Source organism: Photinus pyralis, unplaced genomic scaffold (genome assembly GCF_008802855.1).
Source record: "Photinus pyralis isolate 1611_PpyrPB1 unplaced genomic scaffold, Ppyr1.3 Ppyr1.4_LG2, whole genome shotgun sequence".
Classification (NCBI taxonomy): Eukaryota; Metazoa; Arthropoda; class Insecta; order Coleoptera; family Lampyridae; genus Photinus; species Photinus pyralis.
Genome location: NW_022170403.1, coordinates 25806158 through 25827929, shown reverse-complemented (window position 1 = coordinate 25827929; position 21772 = coordinate 25806158). Strand labels below are relative to the sequence as shown.

The window sequence follows — 21772 nt, the reverse complement described above, 5'->3', positions numbered from 1 at the left end:
ATGTTGGTTAAAAAATGGGATTAAGCACAATCACGATCATATTAATTGCTTTTAAGTACAATGGTGATGTTCCCGGATTATTTAACTAATTAATGTTTAATTTCGATTAAATAATTGTGTTGTTTATTTTGTTTTAGTACTGAATTGTAAATTTTATATTACGTGTTAAAAGACTAAATTTAAACATCTGTAAATTCTTTCCGTAGTATTTTTACAAGCCAATTAGTATCAAGAAAAATATAAAACAGGTGTTGATTATTCAAAGGCGGCACATTATTTTTGCAAACAAAGGAAGAAGGAAGTAAACGAAAAGGTTTGAAATAAACGAAACGGGCGTTATTTGCGACTTTTTTGGTAGTTGATTTGAGCGTTGAAACGCAGCCGTATTTGAAGTATTTATTTGCAAAACAGTCATCAGTTTTGTAGTTATCGAAGCTCTTTGACGAGACAAAATCCAAAAAAAAAACAAATATAATGTTACTAGATTACGTTAACTTACAAATCTTTGGGAGTTACTATGAGCTTTCGAGATACGCTGGAAGTAAAACTAAACCTAATATTTCGAAAGCTGCGTGCTATTGTGATTTTTAATAATTGCGATAATTAATGAGTTAGGTGGGAGATAGATGTCTTTGGTTTGCGTTTCATATAGGTACTTAAAGTCGCTTTGTCGCCTGGAAATAGAGAACGCGTCGCGGGCGCGCCCTATGGTTCTATTGTTTCCATTGCACCTAATGTAAGTGCGGGTTTGGAATTAGCGATGGTGAATAAAGGAGATTTATGTAGCGTAGTGATGGGAATTTCAGGATCCAGGTTAGGATTAAAGTTAGTGGGATCAGTGAGCTTTTACCGAGTAGGAGTCGATTATTGGAGTGATTTAATTGGAGGTCAAAAAAAGAAAGTGCATTTTTGTAATTGAGAAACTAAGAGCTTGTGTGGGATTTTTATAGAAAAGCCCTGGATAAAATTAGATAAGGGGAGACGTTTGGGAAAAAGAATAGGGGTGATAACCTAGAGTGTATTTTGTTATGGCAGAATCATCAGACATCCAAATCCTCGTCTGATGAAGAAGCAAGTCTGTTACTTGCCGTAGCAGAATATTAGCCGGCCCGTGTGGGCAGTTGACTTGCTAAGCGTCCCTGGTTTGAATCCGAGCATGGATATTTGTACATGTATAATTGGCTGGGTTGGTAGAGCAGCCCACTCAAAAATCAAGGTCAAAAATAAAATAAAGATGAGGAACGAGAGAGGTTGTAACATTTTTCGAATAAAAGAAAGACAATTAATAAAAATTGTTCCTGAAGAAACAGAAAGAGTAATCTTGACAGATATACTTTTGGAGAATTTCACACGGTAATTGGATACCTTTTAACCAGTACAATAAGCTTTTTCTCTACACGGCGACATTGGACGTGGTAATGAGAATAGCGGGAACAGTGCGATACTATTTCTGATTAAAGATTTAAAAAAATCAAAAGTTAAAAATAGATAGTTTTTTATTCATTATAACAGGGTACTTGAACGAAGGGGTAATTGAAGAAATGGTGAGTTTTTTTGTTCATTACCTACCGCGTAGAACACCACAAAGGACAGTGCTTGAACTGACCGTTTCATCATTAAACTTTGATTTTGCTGTACTTTTCCCTTAATCCCGTGAAAGACGAAGAACTGAATTTATATTACGTTAAATCTGTAAGTGCACAATCTTTTTAGGTTATTTTGTTAGTGCAAGAAAATGGAAATAAACTGAAAAACATTTAGAAACCACAGAGTTACATCCTTGATATATACTCTTCTCCCTGTGTTTTAATCCTTTGCAAAAATAATGCTCGAAGTAGTTTGTTCATATTATCACAACTGATACGTGTTATGTACATATTATAGATCTAGAAGTTATACCAGTGGCGCGAAAAAACCTTTATCTTATGTACTTATTTATACATAATTTATGTGTATGATATTCAATGGCTCCTTCAAACTCTGAAAGGAAACCTGGGAAATAACACAAACTTTCCTTTTCAATCGCATCACTTCAAAATGGTACAAATGACCTAGGCCATGTAATTCATGCACAAATCTTTTCATATAATGTAGGGTCATTACAAGTATCGATTGCGAGTGTGGTTGACAAAAAAAGAAATGAATGACTGGCCGTTTTTGTTTAAATTCCGATTACTTTTTGTTGGTAAATAAATAACAAGTAAAGGGAAAGTCGAATGGGATTTTTGTTTAAATAAACATCTTAAAGGATCTGTTGGAAAAACTGTAGTTTGTCGCAATTCGCAGGCTTTTATCGAGTTATCCTTAACCTGTCACAGCGGCGGAGAAGAAAACCTAGATTTATTTGTTTTATAGAGCATCTTGACGCCCGACGACGGTTGGATGAAATATATATTCCTTAAAAGGGATACAGACAAAGGACGTGCGTTGACCAATTTCGTTCTTTCATAAGCGCTTTTTTACAACTTGACTGGTTTTGTTGGCAGTTCCGTGATAAATTTGAAATGAGTCATAATTTCACAATAAGTTTCAGATGCAAAGTGAAAGAGTATGATTGAGAACCTGCCATTGGCGTACATTGTCCTTTCCTTTCCATTATATTGTTGAAACTTGTCGTTATATGATCCTCAACACTCAAGCTCGTAATGGTGGTGCTAACGTTTTCACACGCACCCCCATCCACTATGACATTGAAACTTTATACTAATAAATTTAATCAATATTTTGATTACAACCTGCCCCCCACCCATTTACTACGTGACAGATCTAGGACTTCGCCTCTACCTTCAACAATCTAGAAAGGGATACAAATTGGGATAAATGGGAGAAAGTTTCGCAATTAAAGGTCTAAGAACATAGCCTTTAGAAACCCCTGAAAAATGATTAGTTTGAAATAATTTGGAAAAATTGTGTTTTTCCGTTAATATTTGACCTACAGCAAACCTATGCGACACCTTTCCACAGCGACTCTTAATGCTTTTTAAGATGGAGTTGTTAATTTTTTAATCCGACGTTTCTTCTTTGTCGTCTTCATCAACTTCATTTTTTAAATACAACCCTGATACTCCGATATCATGTTTTTAAATCCCTTTTTTAATTCTGAATTAAATGATGTATGGATTTATTGAGGTTTAGCTATTTTTTCGGGTTTAATTAAGCAAATTCTTGTTACAAAAGGGTTCCAATTGGATGACATAAAACATTCTACCATGTTTGCGCAACTTTTCTCCCATTTAACCAAATTTGTATCTCTTACTCTCTTTCTAAAATGCCCATAGTGGACTTTATCCCGGACACGGTGTAAAGTGGCGCTAAAAAAGTGGTTAGCGAGAAACTGGAAGTGTTTGAGGTGAATATTAACAATGGAAAAATTAAAATAACGTTTCTGAAACTGAAGGTACCTTAAAACTGAAAATATTTTACCTTTAGGGGATCTCCCAAGCGATCCTTGGACAAAAACACTTGGTATTACACAACACGTTGCATTTTTGTGTATAAATAAGTTAGAAATGTGTATTTTCGTCTAGGAAATGATATTTAAACATCACGGCAGTAATCTAAAATTAATTAATGTGAGAGACAATTCGTGAAGACGTGTTATAAAATTAACTGCATTTTTAAATATAGTTACATAATTGAAAGAGAGACTTTTATTTCAACATCAAACCAGTAATTAATTTAAATTCCTTGTAATTTCATTGTACTAGTTAAAATAAGTCTTTCGTGCTACCGTAACGATTAATTTCCATGGAAACACACATAAAAAGTTATCTATCAGTAAAGTTTAACTAAAACCGGCTCTAAAGCTGTCTCTATGACATAATGGGCGATGCTATCAAAGTATTGGTTCAATATGAAAAAGAAAATAGTAAGTATTAAACATAAAGCTCTTTTTGGGCAGTTTTCAGGATCCGTCTTAGTGTCAAAATTGTTATAAACATAATGGCAGGCTCTTAGAAAAACTACATGTGTGTACTAGAACGATATTCAATTAAACATCCCAAACAACTTTCGGCAGGCAAACCAAGTTACTCGCCTACAGACAAAAGGAAAAATCCTGACCTAGTTAATTTTGTGTCATAAAACCCATACCGAGTTTTTTAACCAATGCAAACACCTGTTTAGATTTGTGTTCCGGCCATTCTCTAGTTTTGAGCACTGTCACCGAGTTAACTAATTTGAGGAATAATCGGGCTGTTTATAGATAGGAACAGGTTAAAAATAGTAGTGGGAATTAGTTTTGCGAAAATTTTTAAAATTATTAGGCTACATGGTCATAGGAGCGTCATATCTGAGTAACGAAAAAGGGAAATTTTTTTGTTTTTCCGGAGAGACCAGTTTAGGGTCCAGCTTAGAAAGTTTGAAAAAATTCGTATGGTGAACTCCAATAAGCACAGTTTCGTTAAATATTGAAGTTCTCTTTTCTTTCGCAACAATACATTTTCTATTGTTGTTTCATTCAATTTAGTATAACAGCTACAGTAAAAAATGTTTGTTTGTACCTACAAACACGAAGATATTCCAGAAATTAACTTTGTTCAAAATTTTTTCCGTCAATTAAATTTCGAAGAAACTTCGCTGGAAAGCGAGAATTCCAAGTGCAGTGGTCGCTTAGAGTTTAGGGACCGTATCCGTATTTGCTAAATGCATGTGCCCAAATTACTCCTGTATATATATTTTTCCTAGGAGAGAATCCACCCTGTATACCTATAAGGTACCAATTTAGTTACTAATGTTATATAACATTTTTAAAAGGGTTTGAATCTTTGAGAACTTATAAATTTAAAGTGAATTAATATTAAACAAATAAGTAATTATTTGTTTAGGTCTGAAAGATTGCAACCTTCATAAAAGCAACTGTATTTTACAGGAAAATTCAGTACACATCCAAACAAGCTACCTAGTGATATCATTACTCAATCAACAACTGAATCCGTTAGAAAGTTGATGTAATTTACTCAAAACCCATAAGGGCAACAAGTCATAAAAATTTTATTTTAGCACCATCAGAAAACTGAGCAATAATTACTGTTTGTTAAAACCATTTTTTGGAATCATGCAGCAAATTTTTTTGGCCATAACTTCGCTATTTGTACAACTACAAGAAACTTTTACTGGGAAAATGAATCAGTACACAATTCTGCTTTGCATTCCCCATTTAAACGACTTTGTATCTCTTACGGTTTACCTATAGTAAAAACGAAGAGTAGGAGTAGTTTCCCTTCTCCTAAGTTTTAAAAGAAAATGCACCCCAAATTTGTCACAATGACCATCAGTCGTTATGAATATTTCTTAAACAGACTCGGAATTGCATACATTCCCTAGGAATTGTATAGAATACCTGAATTATACAGATTACCGTGCCGGTAACATAACATCGGTCTGTGTGTACAACTCGGTGTCCCAGGTAGGTCATGCACCAGGAAGACGGTAGTGTATTTTTTCGCGAAGGATCCACGAGACCCTTAAAATTAGTGTTCGCGTATTGCTCCATTCTCATCCTAGCATCAGGGTAGCGCAATAACGTACGTTGAACGCTAACTTCAAATACAAGGCCTCGCGAAAAAATATACTAATTGTATTTGAATATTGTACGTTCAACCTGGGACACACGGTATAATATGCATAACAGCATAGGAGTATGACTGCATACATATTTAAGTGAATGTGTTGTTCCGTAAGACCTCCGACATGTCTTTTGTTATTAAATCCATTTGGGGTCATCCCGCCTTCATTTTTTAATTCTGATCCACAACGTACATTAAAAATAAAAAGACCCGTGTGTCCTCAATTTTTATTTGCGAGTAAAATAAACCCAAAATAAATTATTGAAAAGCTGTGTTTTTAGTCCGAATTTGAAACGCTTCAGACTAAATACGTCACAAACCTACAATCAATCACGTAGATGTGAGCTGGCAACCTTACGCGAGGGTCTGACGTTTGTCACATTTGACGTTTTGAGAGGGATGTTTAACTGCATCTAGCACGAAAGTGACAAGTGCCTGTGACAGATGACGCAAGTTATAAATGCCATTCTCCTGCAATATTGCCAAGTCGTTATGTCATCGAATGGTTCTAGGAGCTGATTGGTCGGGCTTATTACGTCACAGAGCCCGCCACAATCATATCGTTTTGAATAAACCTTTAAAACCGCACATGTTCATTATTTTCTTGCTAATCAGCCTCTATTTTTAAATAAACTTTTACTGTCCAAAAAAATGTTTTATGGTTTCAGGTACACGCAAATTTGAACTGCGGAATTCAACTATACTGTAAACCCCCATTGCACCGTTAAAATTAAGTTTCCTTAAAGTTAAGCATAACTTAAATACCATAGCAACGATTGTCTTAATAATCGTTGCCATAGATTTTAAGTTCGGCTGAACTTAATTTTGTTGGTGCAACTGGGGCTTACTCATTCCAATGCAATGTACTTGTTACAGATGGCAAGAAAGTAGTATATCGAAAAAAAATAAACGTCACTACTAAATAACGGCAAAATATTTATGTTTTTTTTTAATATTTGCGGGAAATAATAGTTCTATTTTGAAGTGATCCTAAACTTGAAGAAGAGTATCTTACTTACTCTTTATCAAAAAATAGATCTTGTGCAAAGTATGTACTTTAATTGCCATTATCCCAGAGAAATCTTAAAAATTCACTTCTCAAGAAGTTATTTGGAGATACCAAGAAGATATTGCCGACCTCGCTGCCACCTCTGTACGATTTTCCATGTCTAAATTAATTATAAGCTTTCAAACCTAAACAAGTACCGTAAAAAATGTATAGTTTAACGTCTTTACAATGGATCCTGTTTTTCCATTTAAATTGTACAAAGAGCGATTTTGATACCTAGTGGTAATCGAAAATGGATTATGTTTATTAACTATTGATTGATTTGTATGTATTCTCTGCCAATATTAGACAATTGCGATACGATTTTGAAATATCTTTGTCAAATTTTATGCACATTGTGGTGTTCTTATTAGCGCATATGTGGGAAAACGGCTTATGTACTGGTATCCTCTTTTTTTCATGCTTATTCCCTTACCGGTGCCATAAAAAAGCTGCCGTCTTTAGTTTTTTTTTGCCTGAAAAAACTGAAAAATAACAGATTTCTTTAATTTGCTGTAGGTAACCATTATTTTTCAATCTAGAACAAAATCGCTTTAGCATCCTTCAGGCACTTTTTAACGTAGAAATCAATGTCAGTCGTTTGTTTCTTGCTCTTTTAGTAACTGTGCTGTAACTCAAAGTTGTTTTTATTTAAATGTAAATTATATAGTTACTCATGATTTTAAAATACATAACACATTATACTTATTTTCAACAATAAGTTGTCGACAATATAGTATATTAAGATACAAGTGTATAATCAAGTCTTTAAAGCACGCGCAACGAGTTTAAGGGCACGACGCAAAGCGGAGTGCCTTTAACGTTGCAAGTGCTTTAAAGACCAATTATACACGTGTATCTTATAGTATTTTTTATTATACCTGCAGTATAATTTAAAAATAGGAAATACAATGAAATCATATTGACGTTATACTCGAATACATATCTAATTAAGTGGGCTTGGTGTTCGTAATTTCACGATTGCCATGGAAATATCACTTGACGTTTGCTTATAAAAATCATCGTCTTAGTGAATAAATATGAAGGAAATGTCAAAGGAATTTAAATCTTCTATCTTTTGGTGCATTCATTCAAAACTTCAAACATTGCTGCGACTAAAAAGTGGAACAGATTTGGAAGCATACCCTAAATTGAGCGCGTTTGTGGAAGCTTCAACCAAAGGATAGGTAGGTACAAGCCAAAGCAATGTTCTGCATTTACAGAAAGCGACCTAAGAGGATTTTTTATTTCAACCCCAGATGACAGTTTCAAAAGTCATACTTGAAGTATCATTACCTAGCAACTTTAAAGCACGTGTGTTTTAAAGGCCTTTTTTCGCACGCATTTGAGTGTTTTAAACGGCGATTGTGATTCAGGTATAATAAAAAATTTATTAATACATCTTGTCGAAAAATGTAGTCGCCTACAATGTTGATTTGTTTGCATTCATTATGTTAGTGACAAAAATTGTTGAAAATAAATTTCGAAATGGTTAAATACACTATCTGTGAAAAACATGACATGCTAAAAGTGTTTATTTACTACAACTGCAACGATCCGATTAGAGAGCAGTAAGTCTTCAATATCTGTTATAATTTCCCGATAGGATACAACCAAATGTAAAGACTATACGGTAAATTCTGTTTATTTATTAAGTTGGGAGGGTGTGTAGGCCAAAGTAAGAGAACTTCGGCACCCACCTTGTTGGTTTATCCAATTAACTTTAACTTCTGGACGTGTTTAGTACAACAATTTTCAATCCACTGAAGAAGGACAGCGATAGGCGTTCGAAATATCTGATCTACCAAATAAAAAACTACTGAACGGCCTACACACCCTGCCAACTTTCAGCTCTATCCCAATGAAGGTCAAAAACCTACTCTTCAAATAAAGGTTGAAAGATAATTTAACTGAATTTAGTTCATTTGTCCTGCCTCGACCCAGAAATGATCAAAATGACACCGTTGGTGACGAAGCCACTCTTATTGTAGGAAGTCTAGATGCAAATCACGAAGCTTCTTCACGGGAAATTGCAAGAAATGTTCGTGTTTCGAGCACTAACACATTAAGAATGTTAGAACGCTACAAATACAAACTATATATGTACCAAATTTTAAAGCCTGTCGATTTACCTAGAAGTTGCGAGTTTTGTCATTAATTTCTTAGGAAGGAAGCTCCAACATTTTAGCAATACCACTAGACTGATGAATTTTTAATAGACAAGATAATCACTATTGAAAACCCGCATCTAAGTAAATCCATACGAGTCCATTGGGTTTAATGTGTGGTGTTGCTAAACTTGAACTCGTGCGATAAACGCGCCGCTTATGCAACTTGTTTCTTAATGTAGATATATTAGAATACACCCGTCAAAGCAGGGAGTCCATTCTGGCCCACCCTGTATTTGCTCATGTCGTGTTTATGCTTCTTCTTTATCATTTTTCGAATAAAATGAGTATTTTACAGCCTACATGGTTTCTTTCTTTTGGTAAACATACTTGATACTGACAAACGTTACGTTTTGTTGATACCATTTTGCTACTTTGATCTAAAGGAACGAAATAGAGAATTCTTTGGGTCGGTTCGGTTTGGCTTTTTTTAATTCACCTTTGAGACACGTCTATATATTTTTTTAAAGATTTGTTTACTGAAAAGGAATTTTGGCATTCGAGTTTCTTTAACTGACATGAAAAGCATAGACTTGTGACCTGTGGTGCCATATGTTACGAAAATACACAATAACTGCAGGCACCGCATTTTCACCCAATAAATAGCTAAGTAGGTTAATTTGTAAGTAGAGTAGATTACAAGTAGACTGTAAGTAAGGTCAAAGCGAGTGAGCAATTAAAGTTTTTTTTAGTACAATACGGCATAATATTTGTCACACTCAATTCGCTTTTCTAAAATGAGGGTGATATGGAACCCAGTGACGTGGTCAAGTTGAGTGGATTTTCAGTAAGAAAACTGCGAAAATTATACATATTTTATTGGGCGTTGAATCTGAATTCCCTGTTGTCTGCCTTGCAGCAAATCGACTTCATTTCCCACTTTTTACAGTTTTGCCGCTGTATCTGGAAATCTATGTATTTGTATTTTTCGAAGATGATTATAAGAATTAAAATTAAGTTCCTACAAAATACACTAGTCAACTTTTATAATACAGAGGAAAGCAACAACTACTTACAAAAACTTAAAAACTAATAGACATCTGAGAGCTAAAACAAGCAGTTTGTTGCGTTTTGATTAATGTTTCGCTGCTAGCATGTTCTGGTTGTTGGAGTAGCCAGCATGTTAAACTTAATCTTGAAATTCGTCATTTTGTAATTGGGGGAGTGTGAAGCCTACACACTAAGTCAGAAATGCTTGACAAGTTAATTAATTATTCACACTCCCCCAATTACAAAGTGACGAAGTGACTCCAACAACCAGAAGATGCTTTCCTCTGTATTCTAAAAGTTGACTAGTGTATTTTGTAGGAACTTAATCTTAATTCTTTATAATCATGGTGTAGGGAAGTATTTTTTATATCGTAACGTGTCCCCCAATAAACCTGAAGTTTCGATGTTCAAGCAATCTTACATATTTTCACAGTTCGCAGTTGGTGTCAATTTAGAAATCAGAGCTTATTATCTATCGTGTGATTGCAACGTGTATAGTACCAAGAATGTGTTTTTCCTATAAAATTTCCTATATCGTTTTCATATTATACATTATGGTACAAATGAAAGGAAGTTCTTTACTTTTTAACTAACTCCGTGACTGCAGGAAAAAACCCGGAGACCAGTCGCGTTTATATTTTAAAATTTCATTATAAAGTTTAAAAATTGCATCTCTAAATTGAATACTCTTAGAATGAGGGTGATACATCATTTGAAAGGTATTTTAATCCTCTATTTAATCATATTAATAAAATCGATCGGTTGTTCCCAAATATAAGTGATCTGTCGCTGTAGCAAGATGGTGCGCCCTCACACTGCGGTCTTGGTGAAAAAATCATGAAAAGTGAGATCTGGCGATCTGGATGAACATTCGATTGTTCCTCTTCGCCCAATCCACCCACTTGGAAAACCTCGTCCAAGTAGTTTTTCATCAAGACTGCATAGTGTGGAGGCGAACCACCTTGCTGCAGTTATACAGATCAGTTCTATTTGGGAACCACCAATTTGATTATTGATATGGTTGAAGGTAACTTCAAATGAGGGTATTATAATTTCATGGATTAAATGTTTACGCAATGTGATAATTTTTAAATATAAAATCGACGAGTCCCAGATTTAAGAAATAATGAATTTATTCCTTTCATTTGCACCACACGTCCACACTGTATCTTCCTTTTAAAGAATCTGCTTGTACCGGGGCTTTCACATATCGGGCTCCTGGACATAATTCAAATTATTAAAAACATCGTGATCAATTTCAAATAGCGCGTAACGTGTTAGATATTCGCGAAATGGATTTTCATTTTTTTCGTGATACGTTCTTAATACGATTTAATTGAATGTATTGCAGTTTTCATGCTTCATGCTTTGGTTGCACAAACGAAGTTGCAAAGGTGACTGATAAGTATTAATAATGGACTGTTTTCAGCCAATTTTCTCGAGTGCTATCAGTCTAATTTTGTGTCGCTGTTATTCCGTCATATACAAAGATGCGCACTTTGGTTTTATTTCCTTGCAAACAGAAAGTTTACATCTGGCTATTGCAGCTAGGATTATCTTCCTTGTTTCTTTAGCAGAATGCGACACAAGATGTATTAAAAATGAAGGAAGAAATTCATACACATTTGCACGGCGTCCAATTTTAAAAGTTTCCAGTCATATACTTAGTGTTTGCTGGTGGATAGGAAACTTTATTACCAAAAGGAGGTAAATTTTTTGTCTTGAATTGCGAAAATCATAAAAAGAAGCTAATTTATCACTCAAGTTATTGCATTTCCATTATTTTAGCCTAGAGGTCTAGTTTCAGTATTTTTCGAGTAAAAGTTTCATCATTTTATAGCTCGAATTGAGTCAAAAATGAACATTTTGTATGTGAACTCTAAAATGAGCAGAAATCGTTTTTTTTAATGAATTTCGCATAGCTTGCTCTTTTTACGTCATTCCGTTTTAATTTAGTAACTAAATCATCTTACTTTTATCTCACTTTTTTAACCCTTAACCAGAAGTATATAGATTTTCTGACACTGGCATATAATATTCACCAAAAAAGGCTGAATTCAATTGAAATGTATTTCGTTCCCTTTATATTATTATTTGTTCAAAATACTCTAAATTGGTTATACTAATTTATTTAAAGTAAAACCAAAGAGTAATTAAGTAGGTATTTTTTTTTTAAAACTACAAAACACAAACGTCAAAAAAGCCCAAATCTTAGAGTCATCAGCAAATGAATATTGTTTTTTTTTGTTAGAATTGCAATCTTTCTTATTTTGATAAAAAAAACCACCTTGTCCAAGTTTCTTCCTATATACAACATACACATAATGAACAACAATATCACAGCAAAATACCTGCACAAGTGCAAAAAATGGATACTGACCACTGAACTTGAACTGAACTGGTGAAATGACTGACAAGGCAGTTTTATAAGTACGGCCCAGTTCTTTTTATAAATTTCTAACAACGTACTACACTATGTTTAAAAAAAAATTGACAAAAAGACGAAACTTTAATTTGATATACCTCCTAAACTATAGATGCGAGAAAACCAAATGGAATATAAAATTAAAGATACTAATAACACATAATATCGGAAAAATAAAATAAAATCTACGGGACCTTTTGTAACCATTTAGAATTTTTACGTCTAATTTGACTGTATTGACTCTCCAGTACCTAGTCAAAGCATCCACGAGACACAAAGGATTAAATTTATTTTCGTATTTCTGTTGTATCTATAATTTTTTGTAAATTATTTAATACACATACGCAGTGTTTCGTTGGAAATAAGGAAACTATTGGAAACATTCATCATTTGAACCCAAATTAGGTCTTTTTTTCAATGTAAAAGAGTATTGTTTATACTGCCGAGTCACTGTTAATTTGCTCTATAAAGCATTTTGTAACGTTGGCATCTGATTCATAGACCACACGTCAAAGTCAGTTTCGCGTATAAAACTGAATAGGCAGTGATAGAGCAGGATGTAGTAATTAGTCTACGATTTGGACTGAAGCCCAAATATTTCTGTTTCTTTTTTTTATTAAATTGTACATTTATACCGGCAATGAACTATAACGTTTGAAATTAAGCAGGAGTAAACTGAAAATCACATGATATCATTGGTAAAATCAATTTAAGAATCTGTTTCGAAGTGTATGTCTTACAAGTTAAGCATAGAAAATGCGATTATGAAGTAATTAGAATCTCCCCCACATATGCCCCACACCCCTGCTTTAGAACCGTAAATGGAGCGGCATAGTGACTTTGCCATGTTTGAAAATGTTGAAATTGTGCCAAAAGATACCTAGTCGCTCTCCATCCCTATATTATTGATTTGTGTACGCATGGTAAGATGTAAAAATGTTAGGTCAAAATCCGCTGCACCAAAACGTCTCGCAACATATATCTGCTCACGTCGTGCACATTGACAACCGGCAAAAAAACAAGATAACAAAAAGAAATGGATTTTCCCAACTCGCTCAAAATATAATCGAATTACGGATTATCTGCCTCTTTCCAATACCAAAGTATTCGCGACGAAAAAAGGAAATGAATTTGATTAAAATGCGCCTACATCAGCGAGTTGTTTACATTCGCGTCCCTTGGACCAAAAAATGATTTTCTCATAATTGATGGCGTCATTCAGCTCGATTCTTCGGAGGAGATAATAAAATTCGACAGTTTTTTTTTTGGCAAAGAATCTCTACAGCAATGCAGTAATAAGCATCAGCGTCTCTTATACAGTTTCCTAAGGATCGAATTTAAAAGTTTCCACGTACGATGGGTGTGAACCGTCCCGGCAGATTTGAATTATTTATGTTCGCGAAGCCCTACATGTAGCAAATGTGGAGGAGATTAATTAGTCAAAATGAGAAAACGCCGATATACTTCGAAACAACCCTCTAATCTCACCTCGAGATTATTCCAGTTTTGTGCATTGATTTTAGCAGCTTCCACGCTCCCTTTTGCTCCCATCACTTATTAACTACACTCAACTTCAAATATATGTACAACAATACGACTTTAAAAAATGATTTATAAGAAATTGTTTAAATATTTGGCACTGTTAGTTACTTAAACATTAATTTGGGAGAGGTATACGTCTACGCGATTTGTGTTTGCTCTGTTAATGATGGGTGATTAATTGGTTAATTATTTGGCACTATAGGTTACACAGATATGTACAGATATAGTAAAACAATAACTGCAATCGCTTATCTATGATTTTTATCACTAATAATTGCACCTGCTGCGAACGCGATTGTTCGGGTCAGACTGAAATTCGAAAGCTCGCCGTATGACGGCGCCAGCGTCGACGCAAGCGTCGCTCATCATTAAAAGCTTCTAACTTTTCCTTAATATACATTCATGTATATAAACGAAGATAATTAGATTTACTCCGATTATTTTATAAATTCCCCCAAAGCGAAATGTAAATTTTTCCTTTTCATTTGATCGTTTACTTGGTGGGTGCGACGCTATGGTTTCGCATCGTTTGCGTTAATGGCGTAGAGGAAGTCCGCGAGATCCTTGCAGCTAAAAGGATGTGTTGAGAAAGGGCGCAAAATGTTTTAGGTATTTGAAAATTTTTGTGTGGGTAGATCGGCGGATCGTTCCCGGGATTGCGGGCGTGGCAAGTTCACGTCCCGGTCGCCCACGATCAAGCGCCGTTGTCGCACAATCGACTCTGTTTTGTTTTTGTTCACTTTTTGAAAAATTGGGCGTAAACCGTTTGAGATTAGGTGAACTCGTTCAGTTAACTATAATAGAAAAATGGGTTACTTACCGTTTGTTAGTTAATGAGCAGTTCATCTTTGTTCTGATTTATTAATGCAGCTTCAACACGTGCCCTTAGGTGGTTGTAGCAATAACAGTAACAACTTGATATAACATACAATCTACGCTAAGTATGTTAATATTAGTAGGTAGTCAATCTTTAACAAGCAGTTTTATAAAATTATTGTGATTGTTTAACAATTTACAACTATTTAACAGTCCTTTGAGGTTCCCAGTTTTAGTTTTAGTTTATTTGATTAGGTTAGATATCTGAAAAATTATATTCGTATTAGTTACAGCAGCGAAAATTATAATTAAAGGTAATGACAAACAGCACAGCAACAAAATGCAATAAACAACTCCTTCTGCAACATTTTTATTAAACACAGTATCTAGCAATCAAATGCTAACAGCGTAAAAAATTCATTGAAAGAAACGTAAGCCCAAATCTTCTGAATAATAATGAGACAAGTCTTAAGTTGTTATTGAAAAACAATAAATAAAAACAAGCTGAGTACAGCCTTCTATTCTAGAGAAAATGTACCAAACACAAAATATCTAGACGTTATTATTAGATTATATTTATAACCAATACCTTGATTCTTGAGCATTAATTATTAATTTTTCGGATTTTATAAAATATATCTATAAACAAAACTGAACGAAAAATCACAGCACACTTGATGTAGATGAAATCACGTTTTTACATGATCGTTAAGGATAATCCGCAAATTCGCTGATTAATTAGATTGTTTTGAGCAACTGTTAGGAAGTAACAACATTGTTAATAATAAATAACATTATACGGGCGTATTCACCCTCTTCGAACGAGTACACGATCTGTTCACCGAGGGCGGCGGCGTCCCAACGCCCTCTCCGGAGAAATTAATTTCAACTAAAGGCGATTCCACACGAAAAAACTCGATATTTGTCTTATTTTCCTGTGTGATTACTATCGCCGCATTGTTATACCCACGCTTTTAAAATTCTATTACGGATTAATTAACGGCGTTATGCTAGTAGGTAACCGCTACGTAATTTAACTTTCATTCTCCCACGTTGTAACGTTAAACCACACGTCGCGCTTCCCCAAGGAAATCTTATGGTTGGCGAGAATTGTTTCCATAACATTTTGCTTGACCAGTTCTGAAACGATGCCCCTTAGCGATGGGAGTTTCTTATTGTTTTTCTCTATTTTTAAACCCAGAGGGTTGCAACCGAAGGTTATTCAATTGTTCGTTTAAAACTCACTCTATCATTTCCTAAAGAATCGACGTTATGCAAAATGATCAATCCCTTTAATAGTGGTCGCATAAATTGCTAGAGGAGCTCGGGCCTAAGCATAGGCGAAGCGGCTGGTACTACCGCCTTCCAAATTTTAGAAAATTGATCATTATATATGTTATAGAACAAGAAAGTTTCAGGGAATACATTTATACTTTCAAGGAGACCTCAAAGACATTTTTCAATTCCATTCTCATGAGATTTGCTGTACCGCACAATATATTGTTTCCAAATAAATGCGTCTTTTTCTAGTGTAAAGCGCATCTAGAGACTCTGCTTTTTTTTTGGTGCAGTCGATTTTTGGTAAAAAAAAGAAGGTTATACACTGCCTTTTTTTTGGTACGAAAAAAAATTGTGTCAGATCGACCGGAAAAAAATATTTTCTTATAGAATGTGGCCTGTAGAATCCATAATTTCCAACAGTTCCAAAATCGGGCTACTAGATCAAAAGTTACAGCCCTTTGAATTTTTTGTCGAAATTCGTTTCTTGCCCACAACTTTTGATTGAGACGTCTAATCGAAAAAGTACTAATCGTTTTGGATTCTACGCACCAAAATTAATTAGAAAAAGTTTTTTCCCGAGAAATTTTGGTGCAGTCGATTTTTGGTAAAAAATGAAGGTTACACACTGCTTTTTTTTGGCACGAAAAAAAAATTGTCTCAGATCGACCGGAAAAAAATATTTTCTTATAGAATGTGGCCTGTAGAATCCATAATTTCAAACAGTTCCAAGATCGGGCTACTAGATCAAAAGTTACAGCCCTTTGAATTTTTTGTCGAAATTCGTTTTTTGCCCACAACTTTTGATTGAGACGTCTAATCGAAAAAGTACTAATCGTTTTGGATTCTACGCACCAAAATTAATTAGAAAAAGTATTTTTCCCGAGAAATTTTGGCGCAGTCGATTTTTGGTAAAAAAGGAAGGTTATACACTGCCTTTTTTTTGGCACGACACTATTAAAATTGTCTAGATACAAGAAGTACGTGGCAAATATTATTTCCAGTGGATTTGGATATATTCCGAAATAATATATTTGTAACAAAACGGTTAGAAGTACGACTTCTATCCCTAGGACATTTTTTGTAGGCAATATAAGTAGCTGTAAATAGCCGCTTCAAGCATTGCTCTAACTATTACCGTCTTTGAGTTAGAAACGATAAAGTGAATCGCCACGCGCGTTACTTTGCTCTCTCCCCTCATGTGATGCCCACCGCGGAAATGCAACGACATCGATTTATTAAATTTTGCCACGAAACCGTTGTGGTCCAAAGTACAGAACGTTCATTGCGTTTATATTTGGAGTGGTTAGTTACGATAACAAAAAAGGTTTCTTAACTAAATTTGTACGCCTATCTAATTTATACCGGGCGATAATAAGAATCTCGATTTACCGGAAACCAGTGGAAAAGTTTAGAGACTATAATAACAATATTTTATTTATAGCGTTGGCTATTGTGGCCATCAATAGCTATTTTGGTAAGTATGAATAATTACATACTATTCCTATATTTTGTTAATGTGTGGTTTTTTTACCTACAGGCAAACACTAATCGATACTTGATTTAATCCGTGCGATTAGTTAACCAGGTTAGACCTCAGTTCTCGCAAGAAACACTACGGACCATAATAATAATAATAACAGTCTTTATTTGTTTTGTTTTAGCTAGCCACGAAAAATACACTGCCGCGAGGGCGAAATTCAGGAGTAGAAGGTCCACCCCTGCTCTTTTATCATATTAATTAGTGCTTTTGTTAGCTGTTAAAACCCTAAGGGAAAATTGGCATAAGCGCACCCAAACAAAAGGGTTTGGTGATTTCTTCTCCTAATTGTGAAGTGGAACTTCAAGTTAATTGATTTTTGTGTGGGTTAAATTTTATTTCATCAATATTTTAAATGACGAAACAATGTAAAGAAAAGTCAAGTTGAAACGATATTATTTTCATTAAGTGAACCCAACATCCCTTTGATCAGTATATTAACAGAGGGTGGGTAAATTCTAGAATTTCTTTGTCAAAAAGACATTTTTTAATTTTCAGAAATGTGTGTGAGTGAATTAAAGTTGAAAAGTGCGCGAGTGAAGTGTTCCCTGCAGATCCTGAGCCTAATTGGAGCAATTGGTGAGGGTGTTTTGAGTTTATTAATGTTTAAGGGTTTACATTTATTGCGTAAGTTAAAAGGACACATAAAAGCGGCTTATTAATAGCAAAAAAAAAGATATTTCAAACATGTTTTATAAACAGTTGCGCAATTTTTATGCAAACACTACAATTTTTTAAATACTTAAATGAACCCAACAACCTTTTGATCAGTATATTAACAGAGGGTGGGTAAATTATAGAATTTTCTTTGTCAAAATGTCTTTTTTTAATTTTCAGGAATTTTTAAAGTGTGTGTGAGTGAATTAAAGTTGAAAAGTGCGCGAGTGAAGTTTTCCCTGCAGATCCTGATCCTAATTGGAGCAATTTTAGAGGGTTTTTTGAGTTTATTAATCTTTAAGGGTTGACATTTATTGTTAAGTCAGAAAGACACATAAGCAGCTTATTAATAGCAAAAAAAAGAGTATTTAAAACATGTTTTTTAAACAGTTGCGCAATTTTTACCCAAACACTACACATTTTTACTGCTTTCCACAAAATACACTTGTGTTTTGTTAAATTAACTAAAAAATGTTAATTTTTTAATACTTATAAATTCAAACAATCCAATTTTATTTGAGAGTGATGAAACCAGGGCATCCGGTTTTGATTTTCAGATTATAAGGGGAAATAAAGAACTAACTTTCCGCAAGGTGAGATAAGTTTATGTATTATTGAGCTACCTGTGGATTTAAAATTGCATTTTAATAGATTTGAATGGGTAGGCACCCTCTAACCGTAAGTGTAGATAAAGTGATCACTTTACCCGGTGCGCATGCTTATACACTTGTATCTTAATATACTATTTAAAGCCGATTTGCCCACGAGTACATTGCTTTTAATCTAAAATTGTGTAAATTCAAACCTAAAATGTTTGCTTTTCTAAAGAAATGTACTTAGGTAAAAATCAACCTAAAGACTCCAAGAAAATCGAATAGATCCTACTTAGGCCATCAGTAGTGTAGTATAGGAGTAATGGTGAGTGAATTGAATGAGCTTTACTAACAGGAATGTATCGCACTATCATTATGCCATTTAAATTTTGTAAGAGGGTGACCAGACGAAACACTTGAAAGCAAGGTAAATTTGGCGCTACTTACACAACATTTGACACATTTATTTTTATTTTCGGGAAGGGGTTTAAACACCTTTTATAAGTTACGCAGTTAATAAATAGCCTAAGTAGTGCAACGTGTAAGTGACGATACCGCGATATACGAACTACAAAGCGTTTTTCATCCAAAGGATAACTCAAATCGAACCGAATCTGACATTCGATTAGTTGCAGGAATTAGTCGGCTGCATTCACCGTTGCGAAAATAAACAGTAAACAATACAAAAGAAAATTATATTAAAACTAATAAGCACTTAACCGTTTTAAAAATAGACGTAAAAATAACAAAACAATCCCTTCAAAGAAGGGGAAAGCTTTTAAGATAACTAATTTTCTTGTCATGCACGTTTCAGTAGCTTTAGAAAATCTAATTTTCCATTAAATTTCTACTGGATAAGCTAGAACTTTAAATTAGAATTCTTTTCGTTGTTTTAATCGTTATTAATTCCGTTCTGCACTGAAAAAGTTATGTGTATCAATTTAGGGGGTTGCAATGCCAGCGTAACTCGCTTTACGAAATTAAAATGAATAATAATTGGAAAATAGCTTATTCCTCTCTTGCTTTTTGAAGTAGGTTATTACAATTTGTAGGAAAATTAAAGTCGTTGACCGTAGCTTGCACATTCCTACTACCGGTACATATTAGGATATTTCGATCACTCACGGCCTGCTCTACATTTTGTAATGTCTACTACTACTGTTACATTACAAATAATTAATTGCTAACATAACCTCTGGACTGATGAAAACCCTTTTGAGTTTCACGTAAGGAAATATAATGAGGCACCGCCACTTTTTAAGCAGGATGCTTATTACTTCGCTACCATGCAAATTAATTAGAAGTAGAAATCTGAATTGAATTTTGCAACCCCTTACTCATTCACCAAATGAAATTTTCTAATAAACTGAATTATTCAAAATAAAAGCAAAAGAAACTCCTACCTTGGAAATGCTGGAATATTCGTCCATTCTTAATTCCCCTTACACTTTTTTTAAATAAGAAAGACGTGTATTTATTATTAGCACAGACAACATATACTACTGTGTTATTAGTTAAACAAACTCAATGAGACGAACTTACTAAACCGATACTTTAAATCAAAATGATTCATAAGTTCCTTCCGACAAACACAAATAATATGCGAAAACTGGATAACGACGCGTGACGTACGATGCATATGTTCGCAACTTGTTTACTATAGACAACACTTGACTATTCTTATCGCAAAGGCTTCATATTATTTTGAATTTTAAATTTTTATCACAAATTCCATCGTAAACGGGTAATTTCGACTATTCAGGCGACAGGATTCTCTTTTTTAATAGAAAGATCTCAACCCCAAATTATTGCGTTATACAGGACATGAGATTATCAGCACGTAACAATACCTGAATTGGGGTTTGAAACGTCTGCAATAAATTCGCCCCCAAGAAGCTGCCCCTGGGCCCTGGCATAATCGCTCTCAAAAAAACTAGGGCTCTAGCATATTCGTCACGGCGGGAAGACCCGCTACGGTAACATTCTCCTTGAAAAAAGATGCTACCCAAAAAATGGCACTAGATAAATCATCCCGCACAGGAACTCGACCTCAAGAAAAATTTATGCTCTCTATGTAGAATGCAAATGCAGAACTTATATTCCCAATAAATTCAATTTGGATGCAATAGTGTACAGGGCATACAAGCGCACTTTTCATCACAGTTTTTTCGTATGTGGATGGTACATTTACCCTTTTAAGGCACAGAACTACTCAAAAATAATAATAAATCATTAAAGGGATTACGGAAATATGTTCACCGGCCGGGCGCTACCTTATTCTTTCCCGAAGGTGTTATAGTTGAATGAGAGTATTCTTGATGAAACGAATATTTCAAGGGTGAATTTTCAAGGACGAATTATCTAGACTCTAGAAAACCTGATTATTCTGGAGGCTAATTTTGCAAATATTACGGCGAAAGTGGTTAGGTGTCCAATTGTTAGGAGCAAATATTACCCTGGTGAATTTATCTGGGGATGAATAAAACACGTCCAACACACCGAATTTCAGGCGAATTTCTGGGGGTGGTGTTTTTCAAAACCGAATTTACCAACACTGAGAGAAAATATGAATGAATGCGCACGATGCGCAAAAACCCGAATTCTTTTTCTGTCGCCTAATATGAGGAAGAATATCCTTTGAGGCTAAGTTTCGTCAGCGAATTCACCATGGAAAGTTTTCTTGAGAGAGTGATTTCTTTTTAGGCGAATATCCTGAAACTAATATACACAAATACTACCGAAATAGATGGTGGCATTCCAATTACAAATGCAACCGATAGCAGGTTTTCCTGGGGGTGAAATATAACACGGTCATCACAAGTTTTTTACTGGTGCGAATGAAAATCTCTCGAATGAATTGGTATGCTATTCAAAAGCAGGACTGTGACCTCTTTATCCCTCGGAGGAGATTGATCATTTGAATAAAATTATAAAAGGTGATTATTTTTAAGAATCCGACTTTTTCACTCACCATCGAATAACGGTTTAACTTGTGTGAGGTGTTAAAGTAGGGGTTACATTTCAGGGTGGACAAATTCGTGGACATTTTATTTAAATTTTTACTGTTTACGTCTGTGTTTGCGCCAAAATGTATCCAAGAATTACCTTATTCCAATTCCCCTCAGTAACATGGAGTTAAGTATTTGCT

The 21772-nt window shown here is 34.5% G+C and overlaps 1 protein-coding gene across 1 annotated transcript in view; it reads right to left on the bottom strand.

Moving 5' to 3' along the window:
• Window positions 1–14035, bottom strand: part of LOC116163904 — a 67251-nt gene extending 53216 nt beyond the window's left edge. The window contains exon 1 of the mRNA XM_031478035.1: window positions 13687–14035. The gene's annotated coding sequence lies outside the window, so the exon portion shown is untranslated. The remainder of the gene's footprint in view (window positions 1–13686) is intronic.
• Window positions 14036–21772: the final 7737 nt, after the last annotated feature.